Consider the following 5,496-nt stretch of genomic DNA (forward strand, 5'->3'; position numbering starts at 1 on the left):
CCAAGGTATCCCCGAGGATTAGTTTTGGCTTGAGCCTTGTTTTAATAAAAGACATAAGCCTTAACAACTGTTTTGGTAAATTATAAATATTTTATGGTTTAAGAAATAAATTGAAAACATTATGAAATGGTTCGTAATTTGTTGTTTAAACTTGCCTCCATTTTACTCGCCTTTAGATATTTATGATAATGTTTGTTTACTCATTGGGATTGCAAAATCTCACCCACCTATTTCGCAAACATTTCAGGTCTGTGGTAGCTTGTAGATATCCTATTTTGTCGAGGATTCCAATGGACATCTCTACCACACAGACGGTAGGTTTCTAGCACCAACGCTGAGTGTATTTTGGGCCACTTGTCATTGTAACCATTATTGTACATTATAACTTAGTAAATTTTTGTATGTATGAATTTATTTTACTTACACATTACAAAAGATTTCTTACACGTGTTTCTATAAATATTGTTTTATATAAAAATGCTATATTTTAATCAATATTTCGAATAGTGATATTTGTCTATAAATCCTTTTAAAAAAAAATTCTTTGGATTTATTTGAGCTGGAAACGACCGGTAATTGTTTTAATGGAATGTTTAAAAATGATTGCTCACAGGAAAGGAAAGAAACTAATATGTAAGCCTTGCGGGGTTCCGGTTGGCATTCCGGGTAATGAGTGTCAATCGGGACGTCACGGCGGTTGTCACGGGCCCGAAAGAGGTTCCGGGTCGTGACAGTATACCACTAAATGTTAAGATCTTGACTTTATTCATCAATAACCAATCACATTTATTAAGTGAATAATTTACTTAGTTATTACATCTTGCCTTTGCGATCATACGATCAAAGTTGTGCTAAACTTAGGATGCAGAAGTTCTCTCTCTTAGAGTATATCCAAATATCAATATTTTCTAAATTCCTTACTCTGGGGAGATCGCCTTCAAGACTGATCATTCGTATCATAAGCCACACTTTGAACCGAATAAACTTTTAAATTGATCTTTTAAGTAATTTGTATATCAGTCTCAATTATAGAACTTCATATGGCACTTAGACTAGATTCGACATTTCCAAGTCATTTAACCTCAAGCTGTCAATTCCACATCTAGTCCTTTAATCCCTTGGCTCCCCCTACTATGCATAGCAAAGTTCGAGCTCATCCTTAGAGCAGATTTGTTTACTAACTTATTACTTCATGACCACACATCAATTATAATAATCATTGATACTCACTCTCAAGTTAATTCACGTGCTTATATCCCTGAACTATAATAGGTTCAATCAATTCTTGAAATCTCACAATCGCTTAATTAAAATCAACACGAGTTCCCTCTAAGCTACTGTACCTATTCAACACATATTCACATATAAAATATTTCAAAATCCCAACACCACTTTTATATGGGCATAACAAGCTCAATTAACATAGTGTTCTTGTCTTCATGCACATAAGTATGGGTTTACTCTTACCTCAATGCTTAATTTATACACTCCAAGTGAATTACAACCATCACTATTCATTCTAATCAAAGTGTGCCCCTTATTACCATTATCACACATGCTCTTTTATATTAACCCCAATACAATCCATAGTCCCCAAATCTTTTTCCAATTGACAACCATGAATTCAATTATAACTCCACCAAATGAATAAATTATCACGACCTATTAGCCCAACTCCAAATTTCTCCATCCTTAATCGGAGGGATATATCATTTCATTAATCTTTCATTAGGAGCATTTATTTTAAGATCTCTCTAACACTGGCTTGTGTCACGGTGGTATCTTAAACCCGGACAATGGCCCTACTTACGACCTTTGCATGACATTAACAAGGAAGTGGATTACTGGGAATAGGAGTTCATATAGCTCCCTATCTATGATTTATGCTCCCATAAGATCTATAAGAAGAAACAGAACGAGTCTAAACAATTCCAAATTCTATATGCAGATGCACGTATTCTATTCTATCAAACATAACTTAACTTAACTTAACTTGGGCCACACTAACACTGTAGTTTTTAAAACAACTTTAAAACAACTTTAAACCAAAAAGCTCTAATCTTTAAAACCAAAAGCTCTGATACCACTCTAATTGTCACGACACGGTACTCCCCTCGAGCCCGTGACAACAGTCGCGGTGTCCCGATCGACAATCATTACTCGGAATGTCAACCGAAATCTCGTAAAACTTTAATATCAGTTTCTCATTTCCCCTGTGAGTAACCGTTGTCAAATATCATGTTCTAAAAGATTTTAAGCTATTTCCAACTTAAATCAATAAAAAAAATGATTTCTGTCTCACAAGGGCATTTTGGTCATTTTTCTTCAAAAATTTTGAAACCAGCTAAAATTGTAGTATGCGAGTATAAAACACATAATTCATAATCAAAAATCAGTTTAAAACGTCTAAAACCTTCATTTAAAATGAAATTATGACTATTTAAAAATAATAAAAATATTCAATAAAATATTCTATTTTCTTATAAAACAATATTTATAAAGTTATCAGTAAATAATTTTTGTAGCAAAAAAGCTAAATAAATTCATACATACTGTGATACAGATAACCAAAGTATAAAATTTAATTTACAGTAACACGTGAGCCCATGAACGACCAAAAGTATCGAAAGCGGTAAACCTATAGTTTTTAAGGATGCAAGTCCAATTGTAGCCCTCAACAAAGTGAGCTATCTACCGACTATCCTAAGCCTGAAATGGGTGGAAATGAGGGTGGTGAGATTATATAATCCTAGTGAGTAAACAAATATCATCTAAAATATCTAAAGTTGAGTAAATGGAGACAGATAAACTAGATTAGCATAAAAATGATTCACAACATTTCAAACTCATTTTAATAAGATAAAATAGATTCATTTCACCCAAATAAATAACGAGGCTTATGATTTCCTGAAAAGTTTGGCTTGTGCCAAAATCATTATTATACTCAGTTATCAGGGATACCTTGGCTGAGGGCTATCATAACCGAGTCCGCCAAGGCTGTTAAAAAGTCATGTACGCATAAATCATGTTTTTATTTTGAAAACATAGTCGTTCCTTGGCGTTGGCTGAGTTCACCCTCACGTGGTGGTTTGGCATGAAGTGAACTCTAAAGTGTTAACCTCAAGAGTTATCCATCCACGCCTCTCATACTAAGGTAAGAATATAATAGAGTTACCGTGCCCCTCTAATAGGCTAGTCCACAGAACTCGTCCACTGTAGCGACCAATTTATAACCCACCAATTCAATAAAATTCAACAGCATGACATGGCAATTATTTTATTTTACAGCCTCTCAGGCAAATCAATAGTTCATACATTTTTAGCACATTTACCAAATCTAGCCACGCATGCCCACATTATCATAAGCCATTCAATTCAAACCATAATTTACAACACAACAATTAGTCTCCAATTACTCCATTTTCCAAAACCATCATTCAATTTTAAGACAATTTTATAAAATCATTTCATTTAATCACATTTTGCTTTTAAAACATAAAGATATGCCATTTAAACTCATTTTCGATAAAATCACAAAAATGAATTAAAATTCTCTTCAATAATCAAGATGATGATAAGGTTACTCACTGTATCAAGAGTTTGAATTTTGGAGTACTCCGACTATTGATCCTCGGGTGCAATTTCTTTGCCTTTTTTCAGAGGATTCACCATCTAGACATAATGCAAAATCAAGCAATTTACCACATTGGTGCTAAACTGTTATAAAACTAATCTAAACTCTATATGAATGCATGATATGGAACGCAAATTGTTCGGATTATCGTCTACATGCGGTGTTGGCCTAACTCGATCTATCACCCAACTAATTGGCCAATACGTCCAATTTAACTCCAAATAATTCCATTTCTCTCCCAATACTTCAAATCACCAAACACAAGTCAAATAACATAAAATTTAGCAAAACCATCCTCACATTTCTTCTTGAGAATTTCGGCCATGGTGAGTGCATCAACATTATGATTTTTCCTACTTGATTTTCTCACAATAATTCATCATTTCATAACCAATTCACTTGAAATAAAATCAAATCCACCATCAACACTCTACAAGGAAGATTCGGCCAGTGATGAACTCATGAGGAATATGTGAATTTCAAGCTTAATTCTTGCACTTAACACCATAAACAACTAAAAACATCCATATATCTTAAAAATCTATCGAAATCATCATCAAATTCTCTCTCCTAGGGTTTGATCAGCACACTATCCTTCATGATATCGTGTGATTCAACCATGAAAAATGCAAAATAATGCATAGGAAAGATAGATCACAAGCTAGAATTGAAAAATCTTACCTTTTGTCACTTGATTCTTTGAATTTTCACACTTTTCTCTTAAATTTTTCCACCTAGGGTTTTGTTCTTCTTCTTTTCTTCCTTTTTCTTCCTTTGGCCGGCCAAGAGAAATGAGTTGGGTGGGTTATGGGCTGATTTTTAGAGCCAAATAATAAATGGATGAAAATTTGACACATGTCACCATTCCATTGGCTCATGTGTCATACTTACCCATTAAGCAATCTCTCTCCACCATATAAATTTTCTCAATTATCCATGATAATATTGGGTAAAATCCATATTCTGGACAAGTGTTGGGTGGTGTAAAATTACAATTTTGCCATTGGGTGGCAAAATGACTATTTTACCCCTATGCTCTAAAAAATGTCAGAATTAAAATTTTTCACTTCTCAAACTCAAATTATACTTCAAATGATCAATCTTAGTCAAAAATTTCATCCAACACTCACATCTTAACCTCGGGTAGCAAAATGACCATTGTACCCCTAGGTCATGAAAATTCCAATTTGACTCCAAATCGGTCCTCGAACTCCGAATCACCATTTTAAGTCATTTTGGGGTTTTAAAATTCTCAATTTCATCTTAAAATCTCTATTTGGACTAGTTCGAGGCTTAATTCAACTTAATTGTACCATTTGGTACAATACCGTCATTTGACGATTTTTGAGGTACCCAAGTAAGCACACATGCATTCTTATGTAGGAGCGGAATAATAAACATATTGTAGAGCTGGGCTTAATAAAATTATTTTTAGAAATCATTTGGAATATATATATATATTATACGTAAAGTGTTTTGAATCGGGAAAAAAGCTTTTCGAAAAGATTTACATCAAAGGAAATTGTACCTTATTGTTTGTGCAGTGTGCATTGATGAAATTTATTACATATTCACAATGCTATTTTGATACAAAATATCATGCAAATATTTACAATGAACATTTTACGAAAAGAGAGTTTTAACGTGATGTGGGGATCGATATCTTGAGAGATTTAAAATATCCCCTTGAAGATCAAATTTGAATTCTTTTAAAAGGTGATTTCCATTTTAACCAAGAAATTCAAGAGTAATTGGAGACTGCTACTTATTGTGTTATAAATTGTAATTTGAATCGAATGGCTTATGATAATGTGGGCATGATTGGCTGGATTGGTAAATGTGTTGAAAATGTATGAACTGTT

General features: G+C 33.3%; 1 long non-coding RNA gene across 1 annotated transcript in view; it reads right to left on the reverse strand.

The window, feature by feature from the left end:
• Nucleotides 1–4,356, reverse strand: part of LOC108663393 — an 11,873-nt gene extending 7,517 nt beyond the window's left edge. The window contains exons 1-2 of the long non-coding RNA XR_001929373.1: nt 4,316–4,356; nt 3,589–3,672 (exon numbers count right to left, since the gene is read on the reverse strand). This is a non-coding gene — a long non-coding RNA (uncharacterized LOC108663393). The remainder of the gene's footprint in view (nt 1–3,588; nt 3,673–4,315) is intronic.

This window comes from Theobroma cacao, chromosome 9 (genome assembly GCF_000208745.1).
Source record: "Theobroma cacao cultivar B97-61/B2 chromosome 9, Criollo_cocoa_genome_V2, whole genome shotgun sequence".
Taxonomy (NCBI): domain Eukaryota; kingdom Viridiplantae; phylum Streptophyta; class Magnoliopsida; order Malvales; family Malvaceae; genus Theobroma; species Theobroma cacao.